The sequence below is a fragment of the Zeus faber genome, assembly GCF_960531495.2.
Source record: "Zeus faber genome assembly, chromosome: 16".
NCBI lineage: Eukaryota > Metazoa > Chordata > Actinopteri > Zeiformes > Zeidae > Zeus > Zeus faber.
In genome coordinates, this window is record NC_137202.1 from 29,677,103 (window position 1) to 29,692,104 (window position 15,002).

Genomic DNA, 15,002 nt, shown 5'->3' on the forward strand with positions numbered 1-15,002 from the left:
TACTTTAATACTGTTATTGTTACCTGAAGGTATTATTTACAAGGGACCCAAGGTTTTTTTTTGTCAAAACACTTTGCTCAGCTGGCCCCATTCCAGTTCAATGTTTTCATGTTAATATCTCAGCCAATCGGCTAGAAGCAGTTTTGTCACCTCAACACCACTCTAACCCCTCCCGCTCGGTGCCAAGCTGCTTCATCTGACCTATTAATAGAGTACGATTCCAAGTCACATCTGTAGCTGTGAGCCATGCGACCCACATGGTAAACACATAGGAAGTAGTTGCTATAATGGCACTACGATGATGCTTTGTTCAGTACATTATAGAAGAGGAAGAATGAATGTATTTTGTTCTTGATATGTACTTTTTTTAAATGTACCTGGTCTTGTCCATCCTAGTTATTCGGAGCAGTGGGCAGCCATAGTCAAGCACCTGCGGGACCAACTCCAGTTCTACTCTAAGACCAATGCTTTCGCCAAGGACAATGGCAGAAAAATCTTGCAGTCTTATTCTTCTTCCATCGTGGAATTTGAGTGAATTCGATTTGAAATTTAAAGGCTATAAAGGAGCCCTCTCACTTTGCAGTACAGCTCTTAATATACAATTTATATTTGTACTATTTTATTTACATAATTTGTTTTGATATTTATCAGAACCACCTTTTTCTAAAGGTTTTTAACCAGACTTGTGTGTTGAATGACTTTCTGCCTTTTACAATCATTTGAAGCTTAGGGCAGATGTTTGAGAGACACTCTGCATTCCTAAGTGGAATAGTAGCTTGTAAATCAGTGTTAACAGTGGGACATTTAACTCTCCTCTGTCTCTGTCTCCTGCTGTAGGCTAAGGACATGCTGAGCAGATGGAGCAGAGACCTGAGATACTCCGTCTCTTCAGCTCTCATCAAACACTCTGGCAACTTATTGGCTAACCAAGGGCGAACGAAGCCCCAAGGTGGCAGAGAGTTAAGAAACGAGACAATAAGGACGTCCTGATTCAGGTGCAGCCATGTCTCAGGCAGGTAAAGTTCTCCACCTGTACGTTGAGGTGAGGTCTGTTGCTGAGGAGGAAGGGCAGCAGGTGGGAGGTGGCAATAATGGGTCCAATCAGCTGATGCTCCAAGGTCCAGATGTCCTCCCACAGTCCAAGAGAAGTCCCAGCCAGTCCACCCGAGCAGGAGGCTCGCCGCAGCCCCAAGCTAGGAACCGCAACCACAGCCCCACCCCCTCCAAGTCCTCCTCCCGCCACTCGGTCAGCTTCCAACATCACAGCCCCGAAGCTGCAGGATCTCCTACCCAGCTCCCCCAGCAGAACCTGCCCTACGAAAGCCTGGACGAATTACTGGAGGTCCTTAACCCTGGGGCAACCAATCCGGTACATAACAGTTTGTTTGCGCAGGCCCATTCCTCAGACCACGATCCTTACCAGGGGAGGACGCTGTTATACACACCGCCTTTATCCTCTGCCAGGCTGAATGTCACGCCCAGCAGCAGGCCGAGGTCCTGCGACGCCCATGGGGTGGATGCTGAGGATGGGAGGAAGTCAGTGGTGACCTTCAGCTATGTAAAAAAAGCCAGTGTTCGGAATATGGATGGTTCCTGCAAACCTGCAGGCCAAAGGGAACCAGGGAATCCATTCAATAGATTGGAGGAGAGTCCCCACAGTGACTCACTCTGGAATGACTGTTGGCAGGCAACAGATGGCCATGGCCCTAGCCAACTCTATCCACCACAAGGTCACTCTCTGGAGAATTCTGTGAATTCTCCGTACTGGCGGAGGGCCACCCTGGACTCCGTGGCAAGGGAAGCCACCGAGAGGGCATTGGAGGGTTTTGGGTCTCCAGAAATCAGGTGTCGTCTGGAAAACCATGGACCAGGTAATCGTAGCCCAAGCTTACCGAGACACTACCAGTCCCCTCGCTGCCAATCCTGGGCAGGGTCACCGGTTCTGTCTCGCAGTGTCCGAACCTTGCCGCCCAACGCTCAGCTCCGAGACCCAGAACCAGGTGGCTACAGAGGATATGTCAATGGGCTGCCCAGAAGTCCTGCTTCCGACCAGCTCTCCGCTGAGGCCAGGTTCACCTACAGCGCAGGGCCGGTCTCCACCATCAGCCACTACCCTCCACCTCACAGCCAGCACAGACCCTGGCTGGGGGACGAGAGCCCTCGATTGTCCAGCAAATTTCGCCCACCTCTACCTGCAGGAAAACCTACTGACATTCAGCATGAGATTCCTGCTAGCACACACTACAGGACTAGCCAGCATGCTAACAATAGCACCAGACAATATGTTCATATTTGTAACAGCCGTAAGGCTGACAGCAATACCAGCGATAACAGGCACTACAATACGAGTGATAGCCAATGTTTACACAGCAGGGCTCTGTATAAATTGCCATGCTCCAGCAGCAAAGCTGGTGATGTCATCAGCCCTCAAACAATGAGTAGAAGTGTCTCCCCTGCAACAAGCCCTGAGTTGGCACGTAGATTAGCAGTGGAGGCTTCTCAATTGTCCACAGTTTTTATGGACCGGCGTACTCCTTCACCAACCCTTTACCAGGTGGACGCTAACTGGTCAGATAACGCCAGGAATGGGACGGTGACACCCAGGGAATCCCAGCTGTATGCCACTCTCCACAAGCACAGATCCACAGAGCAGCCACCCCTCCCCAATGACAACCAAATGGATAGACCAGTGCCTGACGGCCAACTGAAGGGCATCTCGCCTCTACCTGCTCAAACTGGCCTCTTCGCACCAGCCTCCCCAGCATGTCCGGCCAGGCTGCATCGTGTGGCCGCTTCCCTCTCCCCCACCCTGGACCCCCGGCTGCAGCACAGCCGGTCGTCAGGTGCAGACTCCCCCTCCCATCATAGACAGCAGCCTCCGCAGTATAGAGGGGAGCGAGGCCCCTCCTGTGCCTCAGAAAATAGACAGAACCAGCCCACAAGTGAGAGACCTAGAGTCAGCTCCCAAGTCCCACCATGTGTCCTCTCTGGCCAAAGTGTGGACTCACAAACACTGGCCTGGACCTGCCAGTACTCCCAATGGATGGAGGATGAATCCATACCAGATAGAGACCAACGCATCAGCAGAAGCCATGGGCAGTCTTCTAACAGAGTTCCCTCTCAGTACAGACAGGATGACCAGAGGAACAATGAAGGAGCAGTGAGCAGAGTAGGAGGAGTGATGTTGGGACTGGGTGTCCCTTTGGTGAATGAACCAAGGGTGGAGGAGCATAGTGGGGCTACAGGGACGTCCTCCCAGAGTTCAAGTGGAGTGACGGGAAGTCTGGGGCGCGGTTCTCTATCCCTGCCAGAGAGAGAGGACTGTCTGTCCACTGAGACGTCCAGCCAGAGGAGCTACGATACTGGAGACACTGGATCTGGGCTGCAGGTGTGCTGGACTGGTGCAGTGTTGTTGTGATGCTGATGTGATGTTTATATGGCTCGGCGATATGGAAGAATTTCTTATAATAACCCTTGATGTCTAAAAGGTCCATGTGAAAGAATCAAACTGAGATTCATCGCATTGGACTGTATTTTAGGGCTGGGCATTAAACAGTAAATTCAACAACGCTGAACCCAACGACCACCCAAACCTCAACACCCAGTCATACAGTCACAAGCTTCTTCCCCATCCAGCCTTTGTGCTTCATTTAAATTAAATACATTATGCAGGCCATCAAACACCATGAATACTAATGCTGAACCCCAGTCAGACTGGGATAGCTGCTACCTATCTTTAAAAGGATGTAGTGTCAATCGCTCAGTGTAGAGGATGCTGAAAGTCAATTGTGAATAATGTTTGGGGTGGGGGTGGGGACAAATCCGGACCAAGGAACTTCTTTCATGACTTGAAACAAAAATTATCATTCATTTATTATTGAGTTTATTGTGATTACTGATTTGACTTAATATCGCCCAGCTCTACTCTACTAAACTTAAATGAGAAATCCAAGGTCATTTACTACATTTTCTAATTATCGCCCTGCCGTAGATGGTGTGTGGTGCAGTGTGTATGAGCTCAGGTTAAATGTGTAGAGGTGGTGGATAGAACCTTCAAAGGATGCGCCTTTGTATTTTTGTGTCTGTGTAGTTTGTGTGAGTGCTTGTGTGGGTATTGTTTATGTATCCATGCAGCATGGATATATTTCAGGAGTGTAAATCACATTTCTAAATGTTATTGTACAGATGGAATTCACAACTTGTCATTTCTGCAAAGTGTGCGTCTTAATTTTCGCCTGCTGAACAAACTCTTTGAGCGGGGCGTCCTTTCAGCTGCCTGTTTTCTAGAGAATCAACTTTCAAGCTTTTATTGTGATTGGTTTTACTCTCCATCCTCATTCTGCAATGGTTGTATTTTCTTTCTTCAAACTCTGTCCTTTGTCTGGCAAAAAAACATTCTCTGAAAGCGACCATGGCTAGTTTTTGTGTGAGGAGGAGAGCTGATGTATGTTTGTTTGTCTGCACTGTGTCAGAATGGAAGACCTCTTCAAACCCTTCTTTATATCATTGCAATGCTGGTATCAAAACCATTTAGTTCCTCGTATTCTCTGTGTGTTGTGTTGCAGTCCGATAGTGGTTCTGTATCAGAACCGGCCTCACGATCACAGAAGATCGCACAGGCCAAGTGGGAGTTCCTGTTTGGGACATCAGCAGAGGAGAGGGGCGGCACCAAAGGTGGGTAATGTCTGTGTGCAACTGATGGAAGCTGGGAGCTGCCCAGTCCAGCCAAAGTCTGTTCCCATTCAAACCCCTTAGCAGGTGGTTGCAGTTTTTGCTGCTGTTGCCCTTCTTCCTGTTTCCTCTACCTCTACATAATCTGCATTAGTTATTCCTGTTGTGTAATCAGGCTTCTCCCTTAAACTCTCTCTTTCTGTTTTGCTGTTCTTATTGCACATATTGCCCTCCTATCCATTCATGTAACTGTTTCTTTTTATTTCCCTCTCGGTTTTGGAGAGTGTTTTGGGAGTCTGATGGCTTTAGAACTCAGAGATGACCTCAAACTGCCCTTTAAAGTCTTGACCAACAGAAATTGTTTTAAAGAGCTTTAAAAATATATGCATTTGACTCAATTTGAAACGTAAAATTTTCCGTTCTCCTGCCTCCAAATGTTGAGCAGGTGAAACGTGGGTAGTGTCGTTTGGCTCCCAGCTCTCAGCCTGCCAGGTAAACAAGCAACTCCTTGTATATCTGCTAATCCAATTAGCTGTGGCTTAACAGGCAGCTCTCAGTACATCAGGTACAACCAACCTCATCCATCTTACGCCCTGCCCTGTCTGTCCACTACGCCTCTCTGTCTAGTGAAAATTGTGCGATGAGGAAAAAGATTGTAATGGTAAAAACATAAGAAAGTATCACAATGTCAAATGACACATGTTGGGTATGACCTCAGCAGGGGTCCCCACTGAGCCATACACTAGGCTCCACTACCTTCTGTACTGTATGTAGCATACTGTACCGCATACTTTGTCACTGTTCAGGGTTGTTCGTGATGCCGTATTTCTGCGCCGTACTGTTGTATACTGTGCTGTATTATCCCAAACACTACCTCATTCATCCACATGCCACTTTAATGCACATATCTGTATATACATAATTGCCTATTCCATATACATAAGCATATTCCCTCTATCTATTCCATTTTATTTCATTTTATTTTATTGTATTTTATTTTATATATTTTTATTTTATTCTATAAGTATTCGACTTACTGTATTGCGTTTTAGGAGTCAGTTAGTTGGTCTATTAGGAAATTAGAAATTTTTCCTAGGACGTGTGTTATCACCGGGTGCGTTGCATTACATTTCACTGCATATATGTATGAAAGTATGTATATGTATGTGACTAATAAACCTCTTGAAACTTGAAACTTGTCAGAAAAAAACATGTGCCACGGGTGTATAGAAGCTCCTGTCATATAGAAGATTGGTCAGAACCATCAAAACGGAAATTTTGAACTTTGGACATGCAAAGTCCCATAAATGGTGTCGTCCTTTCACCTTGTGTTGAACCTATAATCGACACCGAGACCAAAAGAGGCCCCAAATGTTGGTGAAGGGTCTGGTGAAGACACCCTAAAGTAATGTCCAGGAGGCCTGCAGTAGGTTCTACCTTTTCCCTCAAAGGAAGGTCAGAATGGTTTACAGTGGTATTACACTGACTTTCTGAGAACCTACTTGTTATAAATTCTCACAAGACTGGTGTCATCTGCCCATGATCCCCATTTGGTTTCCGCTAAAACCATAAAAATGCCAGTGTTTCCCACACATAGACTTAACTTGGGCAGGCTGCCCAGGTATATTCGGTGGCCCATTTTTCTATTGTTATATTTTTTTCTCCGTCCAAGACAACGATGCCATCTAGATGGTTTAACTTGTGGACTCGTTCTCAGGTATTACGTTCGAAAACGCGAACGAGGCTCTCTGGTTGGAAAGGGTATCGGGGTTGAGCGACAGCAGGAAATCATGCCGGGTTCACGGGAACTCGGAAAACTGTAATTTGTGTTTGTTTGTTTGTTTCTGTAGGAGAAATGCACCTTGCTGAAAGGAACATTGGCAGCAGCTTTCAGCAGTGTGTTCAGTTTATCCACTCAGACTTTTTAGATCTAAACTGTTTGGGGGTCACAACCCACAGGTTGAAAATTGCTACTTTGCCATATAGTTGAACTTGAAGGGCAGGTGGAATTTGAATTTGGGATTAGGAATTAATGAGCAGATATTGTGTTACATGTTGGTTTTTTTTAGCATGAACAACCTCATTAGATTGACCTCATGTAATGCTCTTTTCTCCTTTTAGAGGGCCCAGACACCACGCACACCAACGGCTCCCTGACGCACCTCCCTTCCCCCTCCCTCCACCTGAAAGTGACCAATCAGCAGAGTGGGCGGGGCAGCGAGTTATCGCACCACAAGGTCAAGCAGATCGAGGTGGAGCTGGTGACCCTTGTCCCCCGAGGCTCCGACCCCAACACTGGCATCATCCGCAGGAGCATCAAATATTCTGAGACCGATCTGGATGCCGTTCCCCTGCGCTGCTACAGGGAGACGGACCTGGATGAGGTGACTGCCCGGCTGACGTCCCTTCCAAAAAGATCTCACAAATGGAAATTAAATGTTTCAATTCCTCCTTTGCTGTAAACAAGATAAAAGATGTTTGTTTTTTTTAACTTGCATCTGTCACTATACACTAACTAGTAGTGTTCGTGAGAATCTGCTTCCCTTGTCACTGGTGCTCAGGCTAGCTGATTCCCTCTGCAGCCTTGCATTGAGCGACACAGCATGCAGAGCTGGAGAACCTTTAAAATCATTTGGCACTCACATTCAGGGGCATTTGAGGGCCAATAAATGCAGGGAGGAGTTCAGATGTACAGAGACTAGAAAGGTCTTCTGCTTAATTCCTGTCTATTGCGACCGCATACATTTTTATTTTTACTATTTTAATTTCTTATTGTGTTATTATAGTGTTATTTGTCTGCTACGTAGCTGTCCTGTGCCTTCGTCCTACGAATTTCAGTGTCCAGTGGACCTTGGGTTTTTCTGTGCATTTTAAACAACTCTTTGACTTTGACACATCATATTATATTCTGAAGACGAGATGAGCGGGTTTAAACCGGTCTAAACGGATATTTAAGCTGGTCTTAACTGGTCCACCCCTGCCCGTCCCTGGAGCAGGTGATGCGTGCGGAGGCAGAGCAGGAGCTGGAGGAGGACTCGGCCTTCGGCAGCAACCGAAGCATTCTGGGAACGTCAGCGTCCAGCGACTGCCCTACTGAGAGCTTCCTGCGAGGGAGGGTGGAGGAGGCGGAGGGGGAAGAAAACGAGGACGAGAGGGACCAGAGGGAGGAAGAGGAGGAGGTGGCCAGCTGGGCCAGTGTGAGGATGCAGGGAGACATGAAGAGGCAGAGAGCCACCAAAGAAGAAGACGAGGTGTATGGCCTCCGGCTGAGGAGGTCAGAGGGCACACACACACACACACACACACACACACACACACACACACACACACACACACACACACACACACACACATACATACACACATGGCGAGTCCAATGCCAATTTGTTTAATCTAATCTATCTCTTTAGACGTAAAATAACGCGAAAAAATTGCACACATACAGCCGTACGCACCCACACACCAGACCAGATCCACAGGATTGTTATACTTCATAATACATTTTACACTAAGTTGAACAATAGCAAAGGATACAACCCATAATAACCCATAACCGGTATGATTTGACATAGGGCTGCTCGATTGTGGCAAAAATCATAGTCAGGATTATCTTGGTCAATTCTGACATCACGATCATTTAACACAATTACTCATTGACAACATGCATTTATTTAACTTAAAAATAAAATTCCTTGTAACAGGGGATTTTCTTGAACTTTGATAAATGAGATAAATAATCGATAAATTTACAGTATATTGTATGCATTTAAATAAATCAATCTCATCCCCTCTGCGCGCTGCCCGGCCAGAGAGCGCCGCGGCCGGGGAGAGAGTGGAGGAAGCACCGGCGCTGCTGGAACACAACCCTGGTCAGACATCATGTTTGATAGTAACACTGAGTCATTAACTCTGCATAACAGATCAGCACAACGACGCTTTGTGGGATTCAGACATGGAGACCACTGGAAAAATGTCCTTTAGTTCAACTAAACATGCCACATGGTACGTCACACCGCCAGCACACATGCACTAAAACAACCTGTCTGAGAGGGAGTCTGGGAGGGGTGGAGGCGCACCACTGTGAAGAAAAGGGATGAGCTGGAGTTATAACACAAGGCAAAATGAGAGCATCATTACCAAACACAATGCAGCACGATAATCCCTTTATCTTGATTATCTTGTTTTCATAATCGTTGGAAGCCAAAATGGTAATTGAAAATAAAATGAGATGTATCACCCAGCCCTAATTGGACATCAAGCCCTAAAAGTCCAACTTGAAAAACAATTATCACAACCGAAGCAATGCAAATGGTTTGGAATTGAACAGTCAGTCTGTCCATCCATCCATCCGTCAGTCTGTCCATCCATCCGTCAGTCCATCCATCCGTCAGTACGTCCATCCATCCATCTGTCCATCCATCTGTCCATCCATCCATCAGTACGTCCATCCATCCGTCAGTCTCTCCATCTATCTGTCAGTCTGTCCATCCATCCATCAGTACGCCCATCCATCATCAGTCTGTCCATCCATCCGTCAGCACATCCATCCATCTTTGTAGATCCATCCATCCATCCTTCTGCCTGTCCATCCATCCGTCAGTCTGTCCATTCATCCACCAGTCTGTCCATCCATCCATCAGTATGTTGATCCATCCATCCGTCCATCCATTTATCCATCCATTAGTCAGTCCATCCGTCAGTCAGTCAGTCAGTCAGTCAGTCAGTCCATCCATCCAAATTAATAAATCTATATATTCTCATATTTGTAAAGCATCTTATCCCCTTCCAGGTTAGGGTTTTACACTCCAGCTTGTGCTGCTAAATGCAATGTTTTTTTTTTGTTTTTTTGTTTGTTTTTTATCTAACAGCACTTTCGTGTATCAGCAAGCCCAAGAACTTCCTTGCCCTAGTCCTAGTTGGGCCCTAAACTGAGGCCTTTAGGACCTCTTTTGCTGGTTTCATTTGTGAATGAACCTCACTGGCAATGTGCTTCTCATTTGATTAAAACACACTTCCTTACACACACATCGCACCTTTGAGTATTTCTTATGACTAAAACCTTTAAGTGTGCGTTTTCTACAACAAAAGTAACGTATGAACTGATTGATAAATGAGTCCCGTCTCCGCTCTCCCTCTTCAGACCGAGGGAGTCGCTGTCCGACAGCAACACACCGCTCAAGTCGCCCGTCTCCGTCCACAACCCCTGCAGAGCCTCGGAGAGCAACCTGGACACCTTCAGCCGCCATTTTGAAAGTATTGTGGAGTCGCACCGGGCCATGGGTACGTCCTACTCCAGCCTGGACAGTGTTGACCTCCTCACCTCCGGAGCAGCGCCCATCTTCACCTTCGACCTCCCCACACTCACCCCGGAGATCCAGGTGAGGGCTCGTTCTGGCGGTGAATTACAATAACATTCAAATGGAAACTGTAATCAGCTAGTTACAGAGAAAAGTACAGAATTTGGAGTACAAGTACAGAGAAAATCCTTGGTATTACTGAAGATTCCTCTGTTACATGCAAAGATATTTGTTAAACATCGAAAGTGGTCTTTACTCCTGAGGCCTAAACCTCCGTATATGTTTGGCTGTTGTTGTCCAATTTAAATGTATTTACAACACCGGTGGTTCTCAAACTTTTTCGGCGTGTCCCGCCTCTTGCAAGATTTTTACAATGCCTGCGTGTGCGTGTGTGCAGAGCCAGATCAGTGAGAGCGCACGGCAGATCATGGAGTTGAGCTTTGCTCCGTTGGCAAAAGCGGACTCGGCCGATAAGTCGGAGACGTCGCGCTCGGAGCTGGCGCTTCCTGCTGCCGTGTCGAGCCTCGGAGGAGGGTCCAAAGACGACTCCGCCCCCAGAGTACGACCGATGTGGGAGCGGGAGTCATGGCGACGTGCGAACGCCAAAGACAACTTCCACAAAGCGATGTCCGCCCCCTCGCTGCACTGCAGCCCCAGGTGAGTCCGTTCACTGCACAGACATCATGGCCGCCTTGGCTGATGCTGACCGTCTCCTTCTGAAGCCTCTGACCAGCGTTTGAAGTGGTCTTCATTTGGTTGAATTCAAACTAAAAATTCCTGTGCACAATGCAGTGGCTTTTACTGTGCCGATGCTGGTGGGTCACTGAAATGTGTACAAAAAGGTTCAGTTCAGGATCACTTCGCAGTTTTCAGCCCAGATTATCAAAATGTTGGTTCCCATCATTTATCACTTTTCATAGCACAGCCTCGCTCAATGCTTTACTATCGAGAAACTTATCACTCTGTTGCAGCTTCTCACTTTGTTTCAGTAGGTGTTTTCAGACAGAGCAGTTGAGGGGACTCCCTGAGGAGAACCAGGAGCTGGGGAGGTCCTTGAAAACTAGAAACCTTCAAGGACTTTCTCTGGTTGTTTTGGCACTGGAGCTCTGAAGTGACGTCAGCCAATGGGCTTCCAGCACCAGTTCTGTGTCATATTTAACTTTCACTGATTTCACATCATCATTCCACTAAAATCTGTTTCTGAACAAATTTGAGGCGAGTTCTAAGTAACCCAGTTGCTTTTTTCTTTACTCACTCATCAAAATAGTATTTTTATTGTTTTTATTTTCATGGGTTGTTTTCTTATGAGCGCTGAGTGTACGTGGGCTGGTCCCCACCCAGAGCGATGTGACTGGACCGGGCGGAGGCACCGGGGGGGACCGTGCACTTACATCTGGACCAATCCCCGTGCACTCACGTCACTGAAGGTTCCTCTTGTGCCGGTTAGTCCCTGCCCTGCAGTGGGAGCTAAAAAAGTCCCTCAAAACAGAGTTCTAACAACTACCACCGTTCCTAGTTCCTGCAGCGAGGACACCAGAGAAAAGGAAGGTTCAGGATCCAAAAGGTTCTTACAACCATGAAAAGGTTCCTGTGCTGTGAAAATGCCTCATGCAGTTCAATGGTGCAATCATGGCACAAGCCTTTAAACAAAAAATGTGTAACATGAAACTCGCAATATAATCTGTGTGTCATACAAAAACAAAGAGAATGGTTACCTTGCATTTTATAGGTTTTTCTGGGTTTTATTGACTAGATTACACTTCCACATATCAGCTTTTAGCTACATCACTGCTAATGTAATAGACTAGAAAAAGGATGTTTTGGGGCTTTACTTTTTAGCCAACGTTACTCTCTGGGTATGCTGTAGCAAATACAAAAATATGATACTAAAAATATGCTACGTTTCCAGATATTACTGTTATTCAAAACATACAAAAATACACAAAGAAACGTGTGAATATACAGGTGTGCGTGCAGCCTGTTTTCGAAATCGCTAAAGTGTTCAGCCAGATTGTGCTATAGTATCAACAGTTGTAAATTATGGAAACAAACATTTTATTCAGGCCTTAGTAGGGAGAAATACCAAACCTATCCTTTGAAATTGTTTTGCGTCAGTCAGCAGATGGCGACAGAGGACATACTTCCTGTACGTCTTGAGTTTTACACTCCCCCTCCCTTTGGTCGAGAGCTCTTCACTGTGTGTTTTGTGGAACTGGTTGAACTACAGCCAAGTCTGCAGCCAAGACCTGAGACTGGAACTCCCTGAGTTGCCATTCCTTTCATATTACAGCCACGCATTCCACAGCGGTAGGACCTGCTGTCACGTAGCTCTGCCGGTCGGTGGCGGTAGAGAGTCAGCTGTCATGAACAACAAATCCCTAATGATTTAACGCTGGTAGCGTTTTTTGTGTGTGCGTGTGCACGCGTGTGTGTTGTTGAGAAATGAAAAAATACATTTTTAGAATTGGTTTCACATTGAGTTATTGTGTGCAGTCATAACTGGTAAACTGTGTTTGTGGAGCTTTGAGAGAAGGAAACAGAGCCAAGAAGACAAAGAGAGGGATTTTCTTGTGTGTGCTGTGAGTGCGTGCGTGTTATTGTGTTTAGTGTCTTAAACTGTGTGTATTGCGTGCGCAGTGTGTTGCTGTGCATTGTGTTAATCTGTGCGTGTGTTAAGGGATTCACGAGAACAGTTTTGCATGCCACACACACTCCACATGGGTTTAATTATAGCATGGCTTCCTCTCAAAGCCAAGCTTACTGGGGTTTCAATCTCTTCTGACCCAACCCAAACCCCGTCACGTGACTCTAATGACTGCTTTCACTTTCCAGTAAATATGGATGACTACCCCTCCATGCAGGAGACGTTGTAGTCTAGGGATGGGGAGATAAAATCAAATGATCAGTTTTTCTGTTTTCTTTTTGAACACTTTTGTCATCCACATCATGACTCTCAAATCGATAGTGAATTTCCATGTTTTTTGGATGTTTGTCTGAAAACGCCTGCTTCAAATGACGTAATGTCCAGAGCTACTAGAAGAGAGAACGCTGCTAAATATCTGAACTCTATATTGTGGTGTGTAGATTAGGGCAACTCAGAGTTTTTCTTTATTGAGGTCCATTTATGAATCTTAAACAAAGTCAGAGGTCCAGAACAATTCCAGCTAAATGCAACGTCAAACTAACTAACATGGACTAAACGCAGCTTTATACAACAGTTCAATGCAACCAATGCTTTGAACATGAGCACAGAACCATACAGAGGCACTGAAGACAGGCGTGCACACACACAATCAACACCCACAATTCTGGTACAACACAATACGTGGCCTAAAAGCAACACATCATCATTGAAGAGAGGTTACCCGATCTGAAACAATTCTTCTCACAAATTGTTAAAATGTAGTGTTCTCTAGGTAGCTTTGACGGGATCACTTCCACGCGGCAGATGCATTTCTCCGCAGGCAGCAAAACATCATACTACCTGTGGAGAACTTGCATAGGCTGCTGTTACTGTGCGGTATTGTGCACTTTTAGATACAATCAGGAAACATTTTCCTATATTTCATTAATGTCTCATTTTACCTAGATCTGCACTGATTTGCATTTCGACCTGGATCTGGACTGTAGTCCGACCTTTGAGTAGTGTGGATGTAGACATTGAACAACAGAGGCCAAGCACTGAGCCTTGAGGCATTCCACATGTCACATTGAGAAACATGGCGATGGCTTAGAAGCAATGGGCCTATTTTAAAGTACAAATATGCCTTGATAAATTCCTCACAATTCCGCATCAGTTTACGCATATTTCTGTGCGTAAATTCTGCGCGTAGGCTTGCATAGGTCAACCAGGGTCCTGGTCTGTCCAGGCAGCAGTTTATGAACCAGTCAGCTTGTGCTGGTTACCACGGTTACTGAACTCAACATTATGGACTGTGGGATCAGTGGTTTTAAAATAGAAGAGAAGAGGGGTTGGAGGTTGGACACCTTGTTTTGACAGGTTGACCGCTCTTGATCACATGACCTGATAAAGAGTTAGCATACGCCGATAAAAGGTAGCACAGAGTGCTCTTCCTCTGTCCTCTGTGGTGCTGGTGCTGTAACTATAGCAACCTGAGTTACCTGACAATTGTTGGTCTGTCTGTATGTGTTGAAACTGCATTCATTGCGAATGTGAACAGAGCTCCTATTCATTAACAACAGCAGATTAACTTCTCTCACAATGAGGATTTCACATGATTAATTATGAGCTCAAGGTCAGCATCTGCCCTGACCTCAGATCAGTACAGTTTGTCAGCCTTTAACTGGAATGACTCAAACAGTACTTAGTAACTTCCTTGACACTAAACTTTTAATTCAAGTAAGAAAACAAAAAACAGACATTACTGAAGGATTTCAGCCACTCGGACTATGATGTCACCACAGGAAGTCTATTGTCAGAGGTTTCCTCCTGCTCAGTCAAAATAAAACAGATGTTAAAACTCAGGCTAATCTGGAGCACTCGTCCATTTTGACTTTTTAATATAGACAAATTGATTCCTCAATTTGAACTGAAAGACAAAAAAGGAAGGTTCACAAAAACCAATTCGAGTGAGAAATGAATTCCACATGAATTAGCCAGAGAGAGGGAGGCGGAGAAGAGCAGACCCACCCTGTTTTCAGTTGTAGAGTTTGAAAAACGATGTGTTGTTTCTTGTTATCAGCCTGCCCTCCTCCTCCTCCTGCTCCTGCTCCTCCTCCTCCTCCCTCCCTCCATCCCTCCATCTCTCACATCCTGTAGAAAATCACTCTCACATCTTCTTCAGCCTTTCCTTAAGTGAAAATAAAGATGCCCTGATGTGAAAATACCACATTGACATTTCCACTGAAGTAGAAGTATATAAGTACTTGCTCTTAAATATAGTAATTGTAGTGGTAAGTATTAACACTAAAAGTACTTCTCATATCCAGGTCCCTGATATAACGGAGTCTAGAATACAGAAAAAATAGCGACAGTACATTACTACATGTATGACACTCTAGATCTTCCAATAT